This window comes from Mustela putorius, unplaced genomic scaffold, assembly GCF_011764305.1.
Source record: "Mustela putorius furo isolate JIRA1106 unplaced genomic scaffold, ASM1176430v1.1 tig00003858_pilon_pilon_pilon, whole genome shotgun sequence".
Taxonomy (NCBI): domain Eukaryota; kingdom Metazoa; phylum Chordata; class Mammalia; order Carnivora; family Mustelidae; genus Mustela; species Mustela putorius.
Genome location: NW_025422010.1, coordinates 53,628,955 through 53,653,430, shown reverse-complemented (window position 1 = coordinate 53,653,430; position 24,476 = coordinate 53,628,955). Strand labels below are relative to the sequence as shown.

Sequence of the window (24,476 nt, the reverse complement as noted above, 5' to 3'; positions counted from 1 at the left end):
GCCTGCCTCTCCTGAGACAGTTGTCTGCACGCCCTTCATTTTCACCGTTACTTACGCACGTCCTTTAATACTTAGTACCTTACTGTCTACCTCATTATTGGCTTTGGCTCTTATCCTGTGTCGCATTCATAGTGGACAGACATAGCCAAGGCCCCGTGGTGCTGGTGGACGGTGCAGTCCAGGACACACCAGGTTTGGGATGTCTCTTCATGCCGACCCACCAAGTGCATCCTAGAAGCGGAGATGTGGCCCCAGCTGTGGAGGTGACCCAGACTTCCTCCTCCAAGAGGTCAAGTTTTCAAAGGGGTCACACCTGGAGGCAGCAAACTGTATTAGAAGAGGAAGAGGGTAAGGTACAGTAGGAAAGGTACAGATTCAAAGTAAGGGAAGGTTTCTAGTGAGAATAGTCAAACCCCGAAATGGGTTACAGAGAAAGCTTGTTGGCACCCTCTTTCCTAGAAATGCTGAAGTCGTAACAGACAAACCGTCCACTGGGGCCTGAGCACAGACTTCTCCAGAAGCTGGAGGATAGGAAAGAGGGCCACCGGTGTTCCGTTCCCACAGCCCACTTAGCTGGATCGCTTCGTTTGCTTGGCAGGGAGTTGGCTGCAAGCTGCTGCTTACTCAACCACAGAAGTGAAATTTGTTACTTATGAGAAATAATAAAAGATCTTTCTTTTTCTAGACTTCCTCTAGTCAAATGGGTCTGTTTTCTTTCTAAATGGAGGAGTTTGTTTTGCTTTTTTTTTTTTTTTTCCCTTTCGTGGCATTCAAATTACCTTTTGTATATACTCTGCCCAGTAGTTCAGAGTATGTTTACAAGAGAAGCAAAGCTCCAAATCATAATGAATGCTCACCATTTTCCTCGAAGATGGTGTGCGGAGTATGTGCACAGATGGAAGAAGGTAGGCTGTTGAGGGTTTGATGGAACTCACCAGCCTTAACAGTGGACATTTTTAGCATCGTCAGAATGTTCTTCTGTATTTCTTTGGCTCAACAACTATTCACTGAGCAGTCGCTCTGTGCCCTGCCCTGTGCTTGCTGGTTGCGGAGGAAACAAAATGTGTAAGACATGGTCTCTGCTTTCAAGTCACTTATAGTCTAGAGGGAAGATAGAATGTATTACAAAAAAAGGATTATCCTAGTTCAAAGGAGGGCCATCGTGGAGAATCATGGGAGAATTTGTAATAACCACTTTGAAATTCTACTTTTTCAAGCTTTGTCATTTCCGTCCTATATTAGCCTGGTTTTTCACTTAAAAATTATTTCTGATCATCCCTTCACATGGTTTATAACTGAAACAATTCAGAAAGGTCTTTATTGATACATTTCACTGCCACCTCTGTCCCTAGCTACCCAAGCAGCTAGTCTCCTATTCCACTGAAACGGGTATGTGAATGTTCAGTGTCTCCTCATACAAAATAATTACATTTGTATTCAGATTTTCCCTCCTTCTTAAGGCAGAATCCTATTTGCCTTACTCTTCACTTGGCCTGTGAATGCAACAGTTCACCTCAGAAGCCTTAGCATGTCAGTCCGCAGAGTGGATCTCCCTCTTTGTCGGTAGGACGACACCGTCACAGCTTCCCACTGTTTTGGAGATGCCTTAGTAGATGGGTTTTCTGTTGCCACATAAAAAACTGCCCCAGGGCTTTGCGGTTTACAACAACAATTTTATTTATTCACAACTTTGTGGATGAGCTGTGTGGGGTCAGCTGGGTGGTTTTTTCCTCTGGTTTTGCCTGGATTTACTCAAATGGTGGAGGTTATCTGGCAACCTGACTGGGGCTAGACGCCCAAGATGGCTTCACTCCATGTCGGTGATAGAGTGGGACCACGAGCTGGACTAGCTTGACTAGTCTGGGTCTACTTCCTGTGGTGCCTGGATCCCAAAGGCAGAGAAGAATCAAGCCCCCAGTGCAAGAGGGCTTATTAAGCCTCTGCTCGTATCTCACACGCTAATGTTCCATTACCAGGTCGTGGGGCCTAGCCCAAAACCTCTGTGGGAAGGACCTTCACAAGGGAGGGAACACCTTCAGGGAGGGGTTCATCGGACGTCCCTGTGCTACTGTCTCCCACACCTGTCTCATAACTACCCTATGGATGGACACCTGGTTATTTCCAGTCTTTCAGCGTTACAAATAACGCTCCAGTCGACTGCCTTGTCCATTATTCAACTCCTACGTGAGTAGGATAAATTTCCAGAAGTGTGTTGCTGGGGCAAAGGGTAAATGCTTTTTAAATTATCTATCTATTCTATTTCAGTGGTGCTGTTTCTCTGGTTATTTTAAGCTTGTGTCCTTCTGTCACTTGTGCAGGAGCTTTGAAAATGTGAAAAAAGTTTGGATAGGAAATGCATATAAACTGAATTAATTAGAAACTCATTCCTAAAATGGAAAAAAAAAAAAAAGCTATACGAGAAACCAAATAATGTTGAATAAAGTAACATGCAGTTGAATAAATAGGCCTATTATTATAATGGTTTACATTACTATTGGGTTTACAGTATAAAAACAGTTTGCTTGTGATAACTTACATAATTCTTTCTCACAATAATTCTGTGAGTTAAGGGTATAATTGGCCCCTATAATATATCTGTAGATTGGCATATATATACATATCTATATGTATATATATAATGTGTGTTTATTTTTTAAGACTTAGAGAAGTTACATGACTTGCCCCCAACCAGTGGGTTATAGCCAGGAGATAGATCGATCCATCGATCGATCGATCCCCAACCCTATAACAAGAACCTTGACCTTTTCCCATTCTCATTTGTAGGGATTTGTGTCTCGTGTCTTAGCTTAGCTTCCGTCGGCATTAATTCGCTCTACTTGCTGACTTGCTATGCTAATATATCACAACCACCAAGGAAGCTCTCTTTTAAAAATGACAAATAGTTTGTTTCTAATTTCCAAACCCTTGGGAAGCATCCCTAAGGTATTCTCTTATTTTGCTGGTGGTATCGTTGTCCACATTGAGAGCTCCCTTGCTGATCTTAGTCACTAGCAAATCTTGAAAGAGGAATTCTCTTTAAGCCCATATGTTAGCTTTCAGCCTTTAGGAAAGAGGAGTTATTTTTAAATAAAACCTTGTCTTGGCCCTCCTGCAGCGGGCATGGAAAGTAGACTGTTTTCTTTTTTTCATTCACACTCAGACATTTTCATAGGGGCTTGGTCACGGCAAAGTGGGCCCCACGTACAAACCACCCACTTCCCTGAAGCATGATTGATTAGCAAAGCTGTTCTGCCCAAGGGCAGCCTGTTTGCCTGAGCCGGGATGTTGACAGGTTCGACATGCCCAGATTTTAAAACAGGTCTGTCATCCCCAGGCTGCAGGCTGTGGGCCAGTATGCTTGTTCTTGAGGGAGAAGAGAAGAGAAAGGATACACTTTGGGGAGCAGAGCAGGCTGCATGGATCAGGAACCACCTCACTTTCTAGAATTCCTGAAACATGGCAGCTCAGGCCAAGGTTTGTACTTGCTGAGAGAGCTCCCAAGGGTGCCGGGTCATGAATACCATATTGCAGAAGAAATGTCAAGTGCAGGCGAATGGCAGGCTGCTTTGGCCAAGCCTGTGGGGATGAGAATGGACCCCATTTGATGAATCTCTCGACTTCAGAGGGAGGCATTCATTTTCAAGGAAGACAGAACTTTGATGCCCAGTCAACGTCAGGTATGCCGGAAGCTTGGGAATACAGCCAAGCAGTGACCCTCCCAACCCGATGGGGTCTTTCATGTCTGTCTCCTTTGGGGCCTCCATCAAGGTGAATTGTATAGAGCAGAATCCACATAGATGTGTGCTCTCCAAATTCTAAGGCTTAAGGTGGGCTTAAAAACCGTCTTGTCAGGGTGCCTGGGTGGTTGGGTCAGGTGAGCGTCTGACTTGATTCAGCGCAGGTCATGATCTGCTGGTTGTGGAATCCGGTCCCGTGGCGGACTCCACACTGGGCTCTGTCTGCTTGGCATTCTCTCTCTCCATCTCCTTCCGCCCCTTCCCTCCCTGCCCGCACCCCCCCTCCACTCTTGCGCACGCACACTCTCTTTCAGTTAATTAATTTTAAAAAGAGAAACCATCTTGTCCGGGCCTCACCATTTTAGAAATGGGTAAACTGAGACACAGGACGGTTGGCTCCATGGTCTCATAGTGTGCTATGGCAGGGCCAGGTCTTCTGACTCCTCATGATGTCAGTAGTCATAGAGACGTGCTGCCAATCTTCTAACGAAGGTTCAGTGAATGAAGGAATATGTTAATTTCCTTTTTAAAGAAACTTCTTTAAAAACCACTCATTCAGGAAGGCCGCATAGGGTCATCTACTTCATTTACTTACATACTAGCCTTTGGTCACCCCAGGGACATTCCGTCAGGGTGATAGGAAAGGGGGGATAGTTTATAAGGACAAATCGATTAGTGTCCTCAGAGAGACTTTCAGGAATCTGGGTTTCGAGGCATTTTGGCCATTGTACAGAAAGTCTTCAACATCAGCGTTGGTTGAAAACATGGACTTTCTTACCGTGATGTGTTACCTACTCAAGGTGCAGATGGCCTGATAGGGAAACTTCAGCCTGATGCTAAGATACAAGTCATCACAACATTTTGACACCTGCCAAAAGAGTGTCTCGACTCTTACTTTCCTCTCCAAGGTGTAAAGGATGAGTCATATCTCCCTTTTTTGGGTATAGGTCCATCAGTGTCTTGCCAGCCATGGAGAATGGCTTAGAAACCCATTTATCAGAATCTGCAATGTGTTTCACATTTGGTTTCCTGTGTATTGTGGAGGAAAAACCTGCAAAGAACAACGAGGAGGGATTCCAGTGAAATGCGGGCTCTGCTTTGCTCTAGCTGGTGTGAGAGGCTGTGTAACTCTAAGAATACCGGTAGTGGTATCTATCTACATTCTAAGAATTTAGGGAGGCGAGGTTTGTACAGAATTAAATCACCCCGTCATATCTGTGAGGCTTCCCGCAGAACGAAGGCAAAAATAAACCTAAACAAACGAAACAGGAACATGTCTGAATACAGGGAGATGCACGCTTCTCAAACAGTAAAGGTTTTGAGTTGGCCCTTGAATATTTCACTGGAGACCTACTTGCTTAAAAAGATGCTTTTTTCTCTCTCTCTCTTTGGTAGTGTTCTTTTGTTAATTGTTTTGCTTTTGGTTCTCACTATCATTTTTAACCCATGTGTAGTTGGAAATGTCAGGGTTTTCTTGATAGAAAGTGGAGGGAGGATAAGATTCGGTCTTATCTCACCACGGAAGATTCCAGATGGGCCTAGCTGGACGTGCATGTGTGTTTCTACATGTGTATGTGTTTGTGTGTCTGTGTGTGTCTGTATTGTATCTCCATATCTGTGTGTGTGTGTGTGTCTCAGTACATCTGTGTGTGTGTTTCTGTGGCTGTGTGTGTCTCTACATGTGTGTATGTATATGCTTGTGTCTGTGTGTGTGTCTATGAGTGTGTGTGTGTGTGTGTACGCAGGTACGCAGCATTGTCAGGCTAAACCTTCCTTCAGCGTCATGCTTCCCTTTTCCTCATCCCGAAACCACTTTGCTTTGTTATTAAAGCAAAGAGAACCACTTTCTCACAAAATCAAGACCAGGAAACCTGAAGAGCTCAAATAAAATCTACCTCATGACCCAATATTAAAAAACAGAAATTTTCCATGGAAAAAGCCCCGCACCAGACCGAGGAAGGCAGACAAGACTTGAGTCTTTTGCTTGCTGGCACTTCTTTGTTAACCCCCTGCAAAGAGGGCCGGCTCACAGACTCCACATTTTGGTTCTCCGTATCTGCCCGATAGTGGTTTTTCATTTGAATTTAAAATAGTCAGTGATCCTTGGAGAAGGATGAAGAAGCTAGGTTGACTATTACGTTATCTTATGAAAGCTCGCCTCCCCCTCCCCCCCTTCCCCCTCCCCCCCGCCGCTTCCCTCCCTCCTCTCCATGACTCGGCCTGTTGTTTGCTCTGATTTACCAGATGTGAGCCAGCACAAGGCCCACTCTGGAGGGGACAGCCACCTCCCAGGCACTGTTCCTCCCTCCCAGGCAGCCGCCCCTGAGGAACTTTGTGGAAAATGAAGGAGTAGTTCAGCATTCAGTGGCATCTTGCCCGTTTGGAGCAGGACAGACTATAGCAGCACATGCTGATGGGGACAGCCCCCAGAGAGGGGTTCTCCCCATGTGACAGACCCCGGGCTAAATGCTTACCTGACCCCTCTGAGCCCTAAAAACCCGCTGGCAGGTATGAGAATTGTTCGTCATTTTCGGACAAGGAAACCGAAGCTCCGAAAAGTGAATGATCTGTCAATAGGGATACAGTTCGGAAGGGACGGGTTGGGCCTTGGGCTAGACTGGCCTCCGAAGGCCACACTGTTGGCCTCCGCAGCCGCCCCAGAAGAAGCCAAACCCTTTCATACCCGGTAGACTCGATTTCACCTATGAATTTGGTCGCCGCGTGTCACCAAACCAAAATGTTCTTCCCTGTCTGGGGAAAAAAAAGTTACTTTCCCTCACTGGGTGTTGATCATCGTCCAATTTTCTATTCTAAGAAAGAACAACCTGTGAAGGAGATAGATTCAAAAAAGGATTGGGTTTTATCGTGAAGTACAGCCCAGGAGATAGGGTTGAGATGCTCAAGTTTGGGGATTTGTATAAATGATTATATGTTTATTTTAATGATGAAGAGGAAATGGAGGTTAAAATGTGAATTCAGAAATCTGAGAAATGTAACTTTTTAGCCAAAAAAAGGAGCCCATAGCTGTGATGCATCCAGGGGTGGGAACACCAGGCTCCTGTCTGCCCAGCCTTCTGGAAGGCGGTTCACATTCTCTCCTGTGTGGTAAAGGCCCCGTGCGCTTCTTGCTGCCTGGCTTGACTAAGCGTGTTTACTGCGTGTGATGCTCAGCTTCTCATTAATTTTCCACGGACTCGCTTGGCTTTGATCTTTTCATTTCAAGGCCCAAAAAGACCATATGGAGGGAGAAAGGTTCACGTTGTATCTTCTCCAATGTGTGTCGTTTGACCCCAATGATGCCTTTTAATCAGAGAAAAGGTTTTAGTAACCAAGTGACTAAATTAAACCACTACCCTTCCCCCGCCTCCTTTACCGAAACTTAATTAGTATTGACTCTTGGCTAAATCCCATTTCCAAACCTGCAGAAACGAACTTTTTCTGTAGCTGAACCTGTTAAAGTTACGTATTTGAAATATTTTGAAGCCTAAGAGAATAGTGTTTAAACAAGTTACGCATTGATTTCCTCTTACCCTGAATTATTTCTCGCCTGATTTTCCTGAGGTTGTTCCTGAAACATTCTTTGTGGTTCACTGAACACAAAAAACAAACCATGTACCAGGTTGGGTGAGTCTGGAGGGATAAGGGAAACATGGCAATTGTTCCCAAGGAACGTACGTCTCGTCAAGGAAATGAGACACTTCCAACAAATCGCCATCAGGTAAAATCGAAAATTGTCAAGTGCTATAATTTTAATGTTGATTACTACCTACCTAAAAGCTGGTTGAATTACAGTTTTATTGAATGCTAACGAATTATTACTCCCCTCCTGCACAGAATTTTTAAAACCCTTTGCTTTCCCAAGCTTATAATTATGGTGACCACATTTTCCGTACCCAAAATTAAGACACATGGTCTGACAAAGGATTCTTGTGCCCCTCCTGGGTGTGAGACCACCCATAGCTGCATTTTTTTTTTTTTTAAGCAGGCTTTCATAGGCAGGCTCTATAAAAATAGAAGTTTGTTAAATAGGCATGATTCTAGACTTTTCATTAAAAGCGACCATACAAACAGTTATTTTATTTTGTATCTGAATCCACATGTTATATCCTAAAGCACTATTTTATAGCTGAAGGGTATGTGTTAGCCTATTCATAAGAACACACTGCTGGATCGAGTAATAATACCAGCCATTATCCAGGTGTAATAAAAAGGTCCCCAGCGGTCTGCTCCAGGTCTTTAATTTCCCTTTTGAAGGTAGAACTCCTTATTTTACTTTCAAGGTTCCACGTTTTTGAAACTTGCAAATGATTCCCATCGAGGCATGCCCGATGTGAGCAATTGGGAGCAATGCTTCTTGAAACGAGGCTAGAGGAGTGGATTGTTTGTCCTGGTGTTCGCCCGCTGTTCTCATCGGCGGTTTCGATACACGTAATTTTGCACAGCAGCGAGGCCGTGTGGGTGGGTACCAGCCCGGGCCGCCATCGTCCCAGGCACTGCGAGTTTTGAACTTCAAGAGATAAATTAGGTCAGTGTAGGTCATTGAAACTTGGTGAAACCGAAGTGTGTTTGAGCACGTATTAAATGACTTTCCCAAAAAGCCCCACAACCTGTCAGTGGCCCGGCCAACTCCCGATGCCCAGGTTTCTGACCAGCCGTGGGTTCCTGCTTCGCTGGGGATCATTGCTGATCCGTGAGTCTTTGGGTCCGGACTTTTCCCATAAATGCTCTGCGGCTGAAGGATATAGTTGAAGCCACTGCTCTCTTTAATAGAGGATTTGAGCCTTTATTCAGTAAGATGGCTGCATGTCTAAGTTGATTATCTGAATGCATGTCCGAATACATCTCTTCTCTCAAAAATACGGGCAAGTCAGCGATGAAGATGATTTCTCGTTCACGTTCAACCTCATGTCACTATAACCTCCCATTCATTTATTCAGTGCCTCTTGATTGAGCCTGTGCTCTCATGCGGGCATCTGTCTGGGTCCTGTAGCTACAGCTTTGAACAGACAGACATTCTAGTCCTTTTGTGGCATATATGGCACTGGATGATGTGCATAAATGTATCCAAAAGATTAAAACACTTTGCTTGCTCTAAGTTGGGATGACCCTGGGCGCAGAAAGCCAAAGCAAAAGTGAACTGACATTTTTTTGGATGTCTGCAGCTTTGTCGTGTGCTGGGCTGGATGCCTGTGAAAGATGAATATGATTATCACTGCTCTTTACAGATGGGGAACCAAGGCTTGGGAATGTAATCAGTCTTGTTCAAGGTCACGCTAGCAAGGAAATAAATCTACTCTGGTGTCTTCAGGACCGTTCTAGATGTGGTCATATGCATTTAGAACTGTGTATTTGCTATATGGCCACATCTTGGAAAAATAAGTTGACACACATTTTTGCCCATGTTAATAATCGAGATCAAGAAATGTCATGTCAGGGGGTGCCTGGGTGGCTCAGTTGGTTAAACGTCTGCCTTCGGCTCAGGTCATGATCCTGGGTGCCAGGATCGAGGCCCGAGTCGGGCTTCCTGCTCTGCGGGGAGACTGCTTTTCCCTCTCCCTCTGCCCCACCACCCCACCACTCGTGTATTTGCTGTCAGTCACTCACTCACTCAATAAGTCAATCTTAAAAAGAGAGAAAGATCATGTCACTGGACTCACCTGAAATGTCACTTGAGACTAAGCTGTAAGTCCAAGTTCCCTTCACCATTTATATCAGTTGGTTGACGTTTCTGAACCACCGTATGCACTCTAGTACGCATTCACTCTAGTACTCTCAACTTTCATAACAAGTATCTTCCACAGACACCTCCCCCCAGATCAGCCATTTGATGACCACAATAACATGTGCTTCTCGGATAACACATGACCTTTCATTTGGCTCAGAGCTTAGTGGTTGACTTTGCTAAAAATAGGTCTTTAATGGTTGAGTGTGACATTCATCATGGGGTACCGGTACTCGGGAGTTTCTCTCTTTGTATCATGAAACGGGCCCATGATAGCTGCCAAATTACTGAGCCTCATTTCTTGGATGAGACACATTAAGCGTGTCAAGGATAGTTCCCTGCATTTTGGTCCCCAGAAGTAGTGAACAGGGAAGTGTGGCAACTGCCAGTGTTTGGGGACCCTATCCTTTTGGTGTATCTGAACACAGAGGCTAGACCGGGGTGGGATTTCAGGGTCAAGGAGCGAGAGGCTGGATTAGGTCTGGAAGCTGGGACTTGGTTGAGGGGTGAAGAGAGAGGTCTTTTGTTGACTTGGATCTTGACCGAACGAGGGTTGATGTAATGGCACGTGCTGTGGTTGTGGTGTCATGCTGACGCCATTGCAAGAACCCAGCGGCCATCAGGGCTCCCCAGAGCCTCGCTGCTGGTTCGGGGGGTGTCGGCTGCTTCGGGTCCTCTCCTCCCCACAGACTTTGGTCACCTCTCTAGTTTGGGGACTTTGTGGAAGGGGTGTATGTTGGTTTATCTATCACCCAAAATACTTCCCATCATCCTTGGGCCACCATCCAACTTACAGCTCTTGAACTCATCTGTGCACACCTGTCCTTGGCTCACCGGCCACACGGGCTGAATCCCTGATCCTGTGGCCCAGCCAGCTCACCCCTCTCTCAGGTCCTTCCACTACCTGTGACCTCTCCCTGGATCGCACTCCTCCTGATGGTCACAGTGCCCCTCTTTCTGGCCTTTCAAATGTTGAAATGTCACTTCCTCGCAGAAGCTCCCCCTGATTCACCCAGACCTTCCCTCTCTTGTCACCCCACTTCCGTTCGCCGAGTATTTTCATATTACGCAGTCAGTGTTTTACGTGTATGTTTTTGAGCTCCAAGAAAGCAGGGGCCATGCCTGTCTTATTTGCCACAACATCCCCAGCCCCTAGAGCACGGAGCATGTAGTAGTTGAATGGACAGTTGTCAAGTGAAGGAAGGAGGCACCCAGATTGCAGGTGACTTAAATGTCACAACTATACTTTCAGGTGATTTTTCAACATTGCAAAAGAAAAACTAGTTCTTCTTTTTCTTCTTCTTTTTTTTTTATTTTCATTTCCCATTTCACCTCGATATTTAGCAATTTCTGATTGGTCAGTGATTAGTTAATTACACGGGAACAGCCTGTCCTCAGGGGACCCAAGCCCACTGCTGTTTTAACTTTCGCAAACGAACTGTCCTAAAACCTTACTCTCTGGTACCGATTTCAGAATCTCTATTTAATGCATCAGAAACCTGCAGGGCTTCTCCCAAATTCCAAGGCTGACTTCATTTCTTCAGAAAGCAGCCGCTGTGCACGGGTACCCGCAGCAAGTGATTTCACAGAAACCTGCTTCAGATGCTTACAGAGAGTTTGATGTATTTCACACACACGAAAAGCACTTTTTCATTTGAGTAAGTTAGTGACGCTCTTGAATACAAATGACCTGTTTCTGAATATACCAGAATCTCACTAAAATTTTTCTGGCTAGAAAGTCGAATTCAGTGGAAGAGTGGCCTGTCACAGACAGATCAAGGGGATTTATGGTTACTAAAATAAAGATTCTCAAAGTGGTTTCATTTTCTGGGGGCAGCCCCATCGTTTCTCGAGCTCAGACGCCGTTGCCAGGGACTTGACCTTCAGAAGGAGAATCCTGCCCAAGGGGTTGGTGGTCATGGTCCTGCTGTCTGAAAGTGGGAAGTGGGCTTCACTCAGGCCCGCAAGAATGTTGGTGTTTGGCTTCAGATACTTTATGGAACATGTTTGTACTTGGGTGGGGGGAGTCTTGTTAATTTGGGGAGAAAATGTAGATTGAGTTTCAAAAACCTGATATTTGGAAAACTTTCTGAAAAAATGTCTTTTCATATATTCGGGTGTCTCGGCATTAGCGAATCAAAGAGAATACACTGCGGCGTAGCGTCTTGCCGGCAAGCTCTACATTCCAAACCAATTACTTTTTTGGTCTAACCTCAGTGATGCAGCTGTTAAGCGGGACATCGTTCTTCAGGGCGTGTATGACAGAGCTGGGTTGGACTCTGAGTAGGGTAATAGTCTTGTTCACATTTTTTATCTTGGGAGGGGAGCATCTCTTCTTGTGCTCAGTTTGAGAGCAAGAGTGACGTCAAGACTTAAGTACGGTTAGTTCTCTAGTTAGCCGAAAGAAGAGAGGGGTGTCCTGCTTAATTCAACTTTCTGTTCCACCCGGAGGTATCCCAAAGACCACTTCTCTATGGCCAGTGTTTATTGAACTCAAATAGGTCAAACTATATGTGACACCAAAACCATACCAAACACCTGTTCATCTCTTTCAATGGTCAGAAGATATTTCTGGGGGCGCCTGGGTGGCTCAGTGGGTTAAGCCGCTGCCTTCGGCTCAGGTCATGATCTCGGGATCCTGGGATCGAGTCCCGCATCGGGCTCTCTGCTTGCCAGGGAGCCTGCTTCCTCCTCTCTCTCTCTCTGCCTGCCTCTCTGCCTACTTGTGATCTCTCTCTGTCAAATAAATAAATAAAATCTTTAAAAAAAAAAAAAAAGATATTTCTGGATCTCACCAAGCCTCGGGTTATCAAGGGAAACAGCAGTTATTAGGATTTGGGGGCCAATAGAAGCCTGGCCTGTTACTGCTGGCTGAAAGGGGCACTTGTGTTGCCCTTGGGGAGAGTTGGGGTGGGGGCTGGGAGAGTGGAAAATGGCGGGGAGAGGCTTTGCTATCTTCATCACCGTCACCAGAGGTGAAGGACGGCCATTTTCCACGTCTCCTCAGGTAATCTGTGAGGCTTTTATTGGGTTTATAAATACTTACAAATAGACCCTAAAGTGATATAATGTCTGTGAAGTACCCAGTGCTGAGACTAACACACGGAGAAACCTTGAGAAGTGCAAGGTAACTTAGATGCGTTTGCCTGTGATTTGGTTTGATTTATTGTAGCTTTTTTCTTTTGGGGGCCGGAGAGCTCTTCCTGGCCTCCTTCTTGGCTGGAGAGACGTAGATACCTAAGCTAGGAGGAGAACCTTCTTGACCTCCAGCGTTGTTTACATTTCCAAAGGAAGCATCTACGGATGAGAAAAGTAATAGACTATCATGAAGTAAGGGTAAATATAAAAGGGTAAATATTTAAATCAGTTAAGATTATGACCTCAGGTTGTACCTTCTTCTCTGGGGCATGTCTAGAAAGAGAGAGAATTAAGAGAAGCAAGTGTAAAACAGAGTTTGGGGGGTTCCCCCCCTCACACACACACCATTAAAGGAAGGTATAATCTCATGAATTTTTGGAGGGCAATTTTGACCTCAGTTTTGAAAATACTCAGCAATTTCACTTCCAGTGTTTTTTTTCCCTATATATATGAAAGACATCCATCATAGCATTGTTTGACCCTGTTTTTGCGGCAGAAGCATAAAACAAACTAACTGGGGAAGAAAAAGAAATATGTGTGTAGAGGGCTGGCTAAATGATGGTCAATTGATATTATGAAATTAAATACGGCTATCAAAAAACATGATAGATGTTCATAAAGTCAGGTAGAAAGATGTCTGAGATCACGGTAGAGTAAAAAAGTTGAAGTCTGCATGGAGAGTACGATTTCACAGATGAGAAAAAAAATTAGATGGATATATATACATGCACATACATAGATTTTTCTGCAAAAATATAAAAATACTGTTCTAGTAATATAATATAATTGGATAATTATGGAGTATTAAAAATTAAGATTAATAATTATGACCTAAAGTAATACAAAAGAAGATCATTGACATACGCATATTGTTTATAGTAAAATGGGTATTATTAAAATGCTTAAAAGTTGTCAGTCTTAAGTATGTTAGCTACTTTCTGGTTTGCATTATAATTTATTTCTTCAGCCCTTATGCATATCACATAAACAATTAAACTTTAGTCCAGCTTAGAGTCATTCATAATTTCCAAATTGATGTTTTTATTGTTCAACCAATGGTGTCAAAGACAATGGTGATCACACTGGTCAGTATTACTGAAATAGGTGCTAAGCACTTATATTTTCTCTAAACCTCACGATATCCTGAGAGATGGTGAAGAGGTGGAGACTATACCCACTGACTTAAGTAACTTGCCAACGGTGTGTAGCCAGAAGTATGGGAGCTAGCTCTCATCGACGGCCTACCGCCAAAGACCATGCTACTTCCATATGCCGTTCTGAGGTATGGCACTGGTGAATTAATTTCTCAAAGTCTGTTTTGTTGTTGAAACAGATAAATTTGAAAAAATATGTAACAGAACACATGCTTTGTTTGCTATTTTCTTGCTTTCTAGCACATTCCATTCACCATTGTTATTACTTATTCTGTGCTTCACATTTGTCTGAACTCTGAACATATAACTATGAAGCTAATGGAAACTTCCCAAGCCCGTTTGATTCTGCTGATATTTCCATAGTGGAAATGCCAGCCCTGCGTTAGCGGGGCCAAGTGGAGCCCTCCATCTGAACGCTGCTCCTGCCTTCAGGGTTGGACCTGATTCAGATTTGAACGCCATACCGTGGTTTCTTTTCTTGAGATAAAGAACAAAGAAAAATTTTGAAAAAGCAAAAGCTGCTTTTGAAACACTCAAGTAATGTAATTTTTCTTAGCTGAACTAATTTTAGGCTTGGCCTGGTTTTGATTTACGAGATTGCCGCAGTTCCATCGGGAACACGCAGGGTGGCTGCAGACACGTCACAGACACAGTCAGAGGAAGGCTTTCCCGGGGTGCCTGGTGGCTCTTGGTTTCGTGGCTCAGGTCATGATCTCAGGGTCATAATATCAAGCCCTACGTTGGGCTCCGTGCTCAGCAGGTGGTCTGCTTGGGATTCCCTCTCTCTCCCCCCGCCAAATAAAAATAAATAAAATCTTTAAAAGAGGGACCAAAAAAGCCCCTTCGAAGCCTCCATCTCCCTTCCTTGCTTTTCTGCCCCCCTTATCCATTCTTCCATTCAACCCTTCCCTGAGACCTGGTCTTCAGGTGATCCTGCAACGTTCTAAGGTCAGTGGGGGTGGGCAGAGCTATGGGACTGTGCCTGCCAAATAGGGAATCCAGTCCAGTCTTAGGAAAATGTTTTTTAAACTCAGTCCTACAGGAAAAATAATCAAATTGCCCAGTTACCTGTAAAGAGAGAACAGAATGTGCAGAAGCCCGGAGGTAAAAGAGAATGCAGCATCTGTGAAGCTGCGAGTCTCCAAGGGCCTGACCTTGTCTTTTGAATGAGGATATTGACTACAGATTAGTTCCTTGACCTGGTTCAAGGCCCATAATATCAGGGTACAGAACCTCCTAGAATAAGTGGTTTTGTTTCTAAACATCCTTCCAACACCGCTGCTTCTGAGGCTGTTTAGGACTCCTGTCTCTCGTGGCTGGTCCTACCTGTGTCATCTTCCTAAATTCATCCTGGCAGATGACACAGCTGGGCAAGGGCAAAACCTTAGGGGACGCCTGTGGAAGGGAAGAACTGCTGGTTCCTGGACAGGAACAGTCAGCATAACATCCTTCTCCTTATCTTTTTTGAAGATTTATGTATTTATTTGAGAGAGAGAGAGAACACAGGTTCACATGCGTGTGAGTGGGTGGAAGGGGCAGAGTGAGAATATCTCCAGCAGACTCTCACTGAGCTAGGAGCCCGTGGGGCTCAATCTCACGACACTGAGCTCATGACCTGAACGGAAACCAAGAGTCGGACCCTCAACCGACTGAGTCACCCAGGCGCCCCATATGTCCTGTTTTTTAAAACAAGGAAATGCTTAAGGCTGACGTTTCTGTTTTCAATAATGAAGATGGGTATTCACATGAGGGCACGACAAAAGGAAACAGAATACCCCAGCCTTAGAGGCTAAGCATTTGGGCTATTTTTATGTGTCACCAACAGAAACATCAAATGACAACTCTTGTTTCATTTCTCTTTATGCATTGGACACTAAGGCCTGCTTCTAAATCTTAAGTTCTGTTAACCCCTCACAATGCACAAACCTAGTTTTGCAGTTTGTACACACCAGAATTTGGGGCTCTTGTCTGTCCTCCAGCCAGTTAAGGAAGCCTTTCTCCACATTCTTTTCCTTACTCTGCCTTATCATCTAAATTTATTTTTTGCCCATGAATATGAAAACTGAAAAGATGAAGACCACATTTGAACATGTATGTGTGCCAATGTGCTCATTAACCTGAAAAAACAAGAATCATATGTATATTGAACTTCAGAAAGTCCACTGAGTGAAAAAGGCAATTGTACTTGAGGTTTTAAAATGACAGATCTATTCCAGTTCAAAGTCAGTTATACATTGAATGGTGAAGGATAAGAAATAACACATGTTGTGGGGGGGGGGGCTGGGTGGCTCAGTGGGTTAAGCCTCTGCCTTCGTCTTGGGTCGTGATCCCAGGGTCCTGGGATTGAGCCCCGCATTGGGCTCTTTGCTCAGCAGGAGAGCCTGCTTCCTCCTCTCTCTCTGTCTGCTGCTCTGCCTACTTGTGATCTCTCTGTCAAAATAAAATAAATTTTAAAAATCTTAAAAAAAAAGAAATAATACATGTTTACTATTCAGGGACAAGAGTGGTCATATCATGTACAAAATGAATTTAGTTAAAAAAAGAACCGCAAAATGTGATTCTTCTAATTGTCAGCAGATTTCCACTAATTATAAGTTAAATGTAGTCAGTAAATCCCTTAGATAAAAAAGCTAGTTGAAAACTGAGAATCCTGTAGTAAATATGAAGTCTTTTTGGATATATTAGTCACATGTATGTAATAAAGACAATAAATCGACATAAGCAAAGTTATGATGAAATGTGTATAAAGCACTTTGAACTCCACAGAAGTAAGCAAAATATAAATAGATAGCGTGCTCAGGCGGAGAGAAAATCAAATGCTATTTTAGCTCTTGGTCTAGTGGTGATTTATTATTCAGGCTCGGCAGCTGAGTCAATGTTTATATGGTGTTTTATATTAACTGAGACAAAAAGGGTCTGTACACATCAGCGTCTCGGATAGATCACTGAGTGAGCAACAGAATTGGCACCCAATGGCCACTCCCTGACGAGCCAGGGATATATGACGTTTTCAGTATTCATCCTAAAAATTGAAGATGTTCTGACGATTTTGTCTGATAACAAATAAGACTTGAAGAGAGGCAGTAGAGCAAATATATTGGTAGAAGCCAGGGACATGGTCAATATTCCAAAGCAGGACCCAGACTGCCTGGATCCAGATCCCCGCTGTGTTGACCTTGGGCAAGTCACTTCTCTGGGCCTTCCTTGTTTCTTCATCAGTAAGTGGGATCAGTAGTGGCCCCCACCTCCTGCGCTTGTGGCGGCAGTGAAATGAGCGTTAGCGGTGAGACAGTGAGCATCGCGTGCGATGCAGAACGAGCAGAAGCTGTTCTTTCTCCGGCTGCGTGCGCGTTTCACGACCATCTCTCGAGCGCCTCCCTTGTTCCCACCCTGCTCAGCCTCGTCCGTACCTTATGAAGTTACAAACGACGGCTAAGTCTATCTGACTTCAAGACCCCACCTTTTCTCGCAACAGACAGAGCAGCTTTTTCTTAGAACACGTCTCACAGAAAGCCTTCTGAGATTCCTTCCGCCCAGTTCTGGCTCACTCCTTTATCGGCGTGGCCTGCGTCTTTCTTTGTGCCACTGACGGTGTTTGGTTTATTTCTTTGAGAGCAGGCATCTCTCAGACTCCTTCTGGGCAACCCTTCTGGCTGAAACTCAGTCTGATCCTAGTAGAATCAGGGATGGTTGAAGGAATAAACACCAGAATTTACGGCTGCTGTGAAATTTCCCACGGAGCTAAGAGGTAGAACAGATGCTCGCTTCTCCTTGCCCGTGAAAATTATGCACAGCCTCCAAGCCCTGTGAAACTCTGGTCGTTTCTGAATCTAGTCTTCGCTCCAGAAAAGTATCTAAATTCAAGAAGTAGCCATGAAAGGTCTTCTACAGTGTGTTGGGCTACCTGCATGGGAAGACTGAGAGTGGGACTCCAAGAGACTTGTGAAGTGTGACTTTTGGGACTCACCACGTACGGGGTCTGAACCTCATCTTGGTTTTTCAAAGATTGGGTGGGTCCATTCCCTAAAGACAGATCCGTCTCTCAGGGCCTGACTCCCATTAGTGCCCCCCACCCCCACCCAGCCAGGTGTTCACACCCCAGTGCCAGCATATTGATTTGTAAGCAGACACGTGTGCTTACCTGCCCCAGCCCCTGGTTTCTCTGTGGGTAGATTTTCTTGGGAAGTCAGGTGATCTGAGGTCACGTGTTGAGCCCAGAGTCTGAACAAAGGAAGCTAGGAGACTGCGTTGGTGGTCGAGGGAATGGCACCAAGATGATGTCACACACTTATTCCTAAGAGAAGGAGAAAGGTTGGCGGGAACACTGCCAATGGTGGCCTTTCCAGCTGACGGAACAGCAGCTGACAAGCCTCTGTTCTGATTGGTGTAGTCATCCCTGAATGCATCATTGAGATGTAGTCACACCTTTCAGGATCCTGTCCATTCTGTTTCTTTAAGGTGCCTTTCTCTTTCCTGCGTCAGCTGCCCCATGTCTGTGCCAGTGTAAACCTGGAACGGTGCCTATGAGAGGGGCAGGGCCCTGCAGCCCATGCTTCACGGTGCACCCCCCTCAAAAGAAGCTCCAAGTCAGTCGATAACAGAGGAGCAGAGTTGTTCTTGCTAAAACAAGTCGCACCGCTTCAAGTACACAAGAGACGGGAAAGAGAAGAGAGCAGGGAGCCTCTCCAGCGCATGTTTACTGTTCCCACTGCGGGACTACAGCTCTCCGTGCCGAGATCTCAGGCACGCTTCTGGGGCCCCCCACCCACGCAGAGGGCGACCAGGGTATCCTCCTCTGAAGTCCTGCTGCGCACGTGGCCACCCGCACGCCACCCCTTGTCCTCCGTCACCTTTCCCGAGTTGGTTTAACTCTTGACGCCTTTGGAAACCCTCTCATTGAGAAGCTGCCCCAAATCTCCGAGGTACCCACAGGCACAGCTGAGCGGGTGGCCAAGCGCGGGGCCCCGTCTGCAGCTGTCTCTCAGGAGGAACAGCTGTGCTAAGCCAAGTGAGTGACGCCTCTGTCCCTTGCCATCTCCGTGCACCCACCTCGACGCGGCACAGGCACAGCCCACAGGGAGCCTTCTGGGATCTGGGACGGGTCCCCGGACACGAGCTCCGCCAGAGGCCCACTTTCCTCACCTGGGGAGCCGGGGGAGCAGACACACCAGCTCTGCTCTGCTCTTCCTCATTCCTGGCCCAGAGCCAAGCACAGGGGCGTCCCAAGGGGTCTTTTCTGGCTCTCTCTGGTGGCTTGCACTCAGGGTGCCCTTACCCCGTCTTCACCCTGATCTGCCGGCTGGGCGTGCTCCCCGTAGAAAGTTCTGCGTGTTAACCTTTCTCAGAGTTTCCTTGTCTGTGGCTAGTAGTGGGTTTAAACTCCACCTTCAGTATGACACGCATTTGCTCCTTCAGTGGTGACCTCCATGCACCAGGCTTGGTGCCAAGAGCTGGGGATACAGTGTGTGCTTTCCACAGCCGTCCCCTGACTTCTGTGGGGTGCGGAAGCCTCAGCTGTTTGTGTAATGCTCCGTCTCCAGCCAGCTCGTCGCCGGTGGGCCACAGTCCATGTTATGCGCACTGTGCTTTGCAGTGAGTTGCTCTTGTCCTCAGGCGAATGCCCAAGGTAGGAACATGGGGTTTGGTAACAGTCTGAAAGACCGCCTTAAGGAGAGTGGTGCAAAGCAGGGCTTGGTGTAAAAGTTTCCATCCTCTGCCACACGTGTGTGTGTGTGTGTGTGTGTGTGTGTGTGATGAAACCAGGGAGCTGGTTTGCAGAATGGGCCAGTAAGGCTAGTTTTAAGGTCTCCTTTCTGGTATGGGGCTCACCAGGAGAGCAGGATGGGCGCAGGCACCCCTTGTTTCAAGGGGGCTAAGATGCAGGCGGCTGTGGTTGCTGCTCTCTTTCTCTGTGCCCAACTTGTGGCCGTCACCTGGTCCCCAGCGGAGACCAGCCAGGCCACACTTTGCCCGTGGAGGTGTCAGGATCCTCACTCCCTGTGCTCCGTGTGCCTCCAGGATATCCGGGTATCATCTCAGCTAATATGAGGGTCACTGGAGGCTGCCTCGTGTTTCTTCACAGCGCCTTTCTTTATGACAGCGGGCTTGTGGTCAACCACCTTCTCGGCCCGGGTGTGTCCAGGTGACATTCCTGGTTCTGCGGGCTGCATCCGGCGGGCCTCAAGGAAGTAGGTCTCTGCGATCCTAGCTGCTCACGAGCATCACGCAGGAGAGTTTGTCTGCTTATTTATTTATTAAAGATTTATTTCTTTACCTGAGAGAGAAAAAGAGCGCACGGAGAGGGAGAGAAGCAGACTCCCTGATGAGCCGCTGAGCGAGGAGCCCGGCATGGGTCTGGATCCCACGACCCTGAGATCACACCCTGAGCTGAAATCAAGAGTCAGATGCTTCTCCAGCCGGGCAACCCCGGCACCCCTCTCGGATGGCCCGGAGTGTTTAAAAATCCTGATGTCCAGGCCACATCCCAAACCAGGTCCACCAGCCGCTCAGCAGGTGACCCTCAGAACCTTCTGAGTGACGTCGCCACGTAGACTGAGACTGAGCATAGCTTCTCTGAAGAAAGGAGAAACGGTGACGGCAAAGCAAGACAAGGGAGAAGGACGGAATCAGGAAGAAGGGGAGCGACTAAGGCTGCCGGGGTGCGGTGGGGCCGGTGGTAGAGCCAGCAAGTCCCGCCTCCCTCCAGCTCCCCTGCAGGACAGCCACGTGCCCGCCCAGCCCCTGGGGGGTGAACGTGCAAAACGGAGGCAGCTCTGGGATTCAGTCGTGCGAGAACACTTCTGGGCTTTCCCGCTTACTGACCGTGCATCCCTGGACACAGTTCACGTGACCCTCTCTGAGCTGCTGAGTCCTTATTAGTGGAACAGGGATGCTCGGTCCCACCGAGGGGGCTGTGTTGTGGGTTTGCTGGAATGACGTGAAGTTGGGCGCATGCCAGGCTGTCGGCGATAATAGCTTGATAATGCAATTAGAAGAAATTTATATTTCTGTTTTGATAAAAGTTCACCAGCTCTTCTCATCAGTGACTTCTCTCCGCTCTCCTAAAAGGCAAGGGTTCTGCAGTTCTTGGTTTAGGAGGGCTGACGATAAGTACAGAGGCCTGGGCTCATGCAGGAGCCAGTCTGTATTTTTACCAGGTCCCTGGGTGATTCTGATACAGCCCACGCCAAGGGCCTTTCTGTAAGGGAAAGCCAAGTCCTCGCCTTCTCTACAAGGAGGCCCAGGACATGCTCTGTACCTGAGCCTCACCGTCTCCCACCTCCTAGTTTCCCGAAACTTCTAGTGATGTCTGTGAACTTCTGCCGCACCCCAACACGGAAAACGGGTTGCGAGGCATGTTGGGGCCCGCAGCCTCACAGCAGGGTAATTCCACCTTTATTTACAAGTCAAACTGAGATGAACTCTAAAACTGGCAGCCTCCAAATTAGTAACCTCCAGCCAAAGGAGGCAAAAATCTCTTCATTTCTGACTAGGAGGCAAAAATGAGTGTGTCTCTCCCTTTTGATACTAAGCCTTCAGTCATCAGCTATGAGAGCGCAAAACGAAACCAAGCACCCCCCGGCGTTAATATTTATCTTTAAGGGCACGAGAAGCCTCTTGGACCAGTGACTCGAAGAATCTGTGCATTGACAAGTTTCCATGGGCATCATGAGAGGGCTGATCCGTGGAGCCCACCAGGACCCTCGGTGGCTTTCCTGCTCATTGCTTTGTTGTAACTGTAATAGGAAAAGAGGTGTCTCCCCATGGAAGCAGCTTCTCTAGGGGCCCTGCTCCGAAGACCCGGCCCTCTCGGAAGGGCTGGAGAGGCAGGGAGCACTGGCGATGGAGCCCCAGTGCAGGAAGGGGGTCTGCTGAGTATTAGTGGGAGCTCCTTGTGCTCCTCATGGCAACATCAATCCCTGTGGCTTCTTGGAGGCGGATCCGCCTAGCCATTGACTTAGCTGGTGGAGAGCGATCATTCACAGGGCTCTGGCTGGCCTGGGAAAGGGGAAAACACCGAGGAGACTGAGCCCAGACGGGGCAGGCAGGCAGCCCTCTCCCACCTCCTCCCTCCAGGGGAATGAACACCACTGCCCGCCAGAGGAGCCCTGTAAGCACAAGGCCGCTGGCCCGAGCTCTCACTTCCATTCCACAAAGGGAAAGAGGTGATTCCCACTGCAGTTTTTGCTTGAGGACGAGAATTCCAAGCAACACCAAGGGCTTCTGTTTGGGGGAGGAATTTCAGTCGCCCTCTGTCCCCCTGCTCTTCGCAATTGGGCGAGCGACTTTATACGTGATGTTCATCTTCATGCTGCTGAAAGTCATGTTCCATAACCTGTCAGGGGCTGGAGAAATACCTGCTGGGACTCTTCAGGGTATTTGGAAGGGAGAGGAAAGGAGAAAAGGGAAATGAAGGCAGGAGAGTTGCAGCAAAGGAAGGGTTTTTTAAATTGTGTCAAAACTCGTGCTTGCTTGGTAGACAACATAGACAGCCCGCCATAGGCTTCTTTAACTGGGGACCCTGGAGTTCTTCCATGAATGAAGGGGGACATTAAACATTCATCAGAATACCTTTGTGATATGTGTCAAAAGTTCATTGAGTGCCAGGTTCCATTCAAAACACCACACACGTGAGCTGGTGTCATCTTCATAAGAACCCGAAGCTGTGACATAGGCACTTAGTGCTCTCAGAAAGAGGACGAGCCCACGATGACCATCTCATGACTTGAATCAAAAGATTTCTTTCTTTAAGCAAGGAGTATTTCTTCGATGTCAGCATCCATCTGAAGAGCAGTGGGAATATTCAGGCCTGGAAATGGCCTAGGATCTTGGCTGAGATGCACTCCCTCCCTTAGGTGGAGCGGGAGCCTCTGTCCCGCACCCCAACGGGTAGCTCTCTGGGACAAGCCCATGGGATGAGAACTTCTTCGGTGTGGCCCATCATTCCTTGTTTTACAAATGGAGCAGGAGAGGAAGCGGGGAGGGAACCCCATAGATGTAGCCGGCTCGGCCGCTTCTAAAGATTTGGAACCAGATGAGAGTGTCAGTGTCTCTGGGGGTATTCAGAGCTGTCTTCCTGAAGGCGGGGTGTCCTGTGTAGTCTGAGAATCTGGCAAGGGTGCCAAGCCAGGGAGCTTTCTGGCAGCCTCTCTCAGACTCTCTGGTCTTTCCTGTCCATGCCTTGAGAGCTCACATTCTTTTTCTTCGCCCCACCAACGCCAGCAACTTGCTGAGCACCTCCCTGGCCCTCGGGAAATGTTCAGCCGTGGGTGGACCATTCGTCCTCACTCTCCACTGCAGAATCTTTGTGTGTCGAGGGCAGAAAAGTAGGTAAAAAAAAAAAGGCTGCTTCCTTGGCACCCATGCCGTGCCTTGGGAAACCTGCTCCAGGATTCCCACGCAGGCTCAAGAGTGAAAGCAGAGAACGAGCCAGAAGATCCTTGCCGCTTTATTTTATTCTTATTTTTAAGTTGCGAACTGGTACTTTTCCATTCATTTTAATTGAGTCAAGGCCCGTGACTTTTGCGATCCCCAAATCCTCCGTAAATTCACGGCAACTGGCTTTTCCCACCCCCCACTCAAACCCCACTCCCTTGCCTGCCTGGGAACCTGCCCTTTAAATTTGACATGGCTAGGATTTTAATCTCTCCTCAAAGGCACAGTGACAATTTCACAACAAAGCAGAGAGGTTGGGTGGTGGGTGTGTAGGGGGGGTTGTTTTCTGCTCCCATTAAGAGAGCAACTGTTCTGTCTTTGTCTCGTGGGGCCAGCTTTTGGCACCAGACCGGGGAGACCTCAAACTTGGTGTTGCAACATCCATCAGACCCAAGTGTGTCTGGGATCCTTGAAGGTGAACTGCAGCTGTTTGGATAAAATTCTAAAATCTTGTTTGTGAGATTCTCGGGCCTTGTTTTACAATCGTTCTTCTTGGCAGAGAGACCAGGAAGTTTTACTTTCCCAGGATCCCAGGCAGGTAATTGTTTTCCCAAACTGCATTTTAATCTCAGATGGAAAAGGACATTTTTCATTCTGAGAACCTTCACCCACATCTCTAAACTGTTTTCATTCACCCTGTGTGTTGGGAGAAGCCAGACAAATCCGAGACTCAATTACAGAATGTTCCCCACCCCTAAAGTGCCCCTAGATGCATTTCCATCTCTGGTTATAATTTAGGGACATTTACATTTCCTTTTTAAAGATTTATTTATTTGAGAGAAAGAGAGAGCACGAGCAGGAGGGGTGGACGGAGAGGGAGAGAGAATCTGGAGCGGACTCCCTGCTGAGCACAGAGCCTGGCAAGGGGCTTGAACCCAGGACCCTGAGATCAGGACCTGAGCCAGGCACCCCAGGGCCATTTATATTTCTAAACAACAGTTAGGAGCCTTTTAGTCTCTTGGAATCTTGGAGTGCTTTCCTATTAGTTGGCTGCCCATGTCCAGCAGGCGGGTGATCTCCTAAGGATGAGAATTGGCAAACTCGGTTACTCAGGGCCATTTTTAAGCAGAACTACTAACTAGCTGGTAGTTTAGGCCATAGCCGGGTACCTTCGTGGCCCCCAGTCTCCCACTGATTTACCCTGAGGCCCCTTGCATAGAGGACCTAGGCCAGAACTAGAGCCCCAGAGCCCCCAGTTCTCTTCCCACCCCGCCAGCACATGGGACTGTCCGCTCAGAGACGTGGCTAATGATGTCGAGCGGTGTGCACATGCCCGTGACGCTGGCTCAG

At 47.0% G+C, this 24,476-nt stretch overlaps 1 protein-coding gene and 1 long non-coding RNA gene across 3 annotated transcripts in view; one reads left to right on the top strand and one right to left on the bottom strand.

Annotated features, from left to right (window-relative positions):
• Nucleotides 1-24,476, top strand: part of BCL2 (BCL2 apoptosis regulator) — a 165,491-nt gene that overhangs the window by 96,839 nt on the left and 44,176 nt on the right. The gene's annotated exons all lie outside the window — the stretch shown is intronic.
• On the bottom strand, nt 12,201-19,771 carry LOC123387648. Of its 2 annotated transcripts, none has more exons than XR_006602166.1 (3): nt 18,894-19,386; nt 17,893-18,045; nt 12,201-12,756 (listed from the first exon to the last, which is right to left on the bottom strand). It is a non-coding gene; the product is annotated as an uncharacterized LOC123387648 (long non-coding RNA). The 2 variants fall into 2 exon arrangements; XR_006602165.1 differs by lacking the exon at nt 12,201-12,756 and adding an exon at nt 16,581-17,774 and having other exon boundaries at nt 18,894-19,771.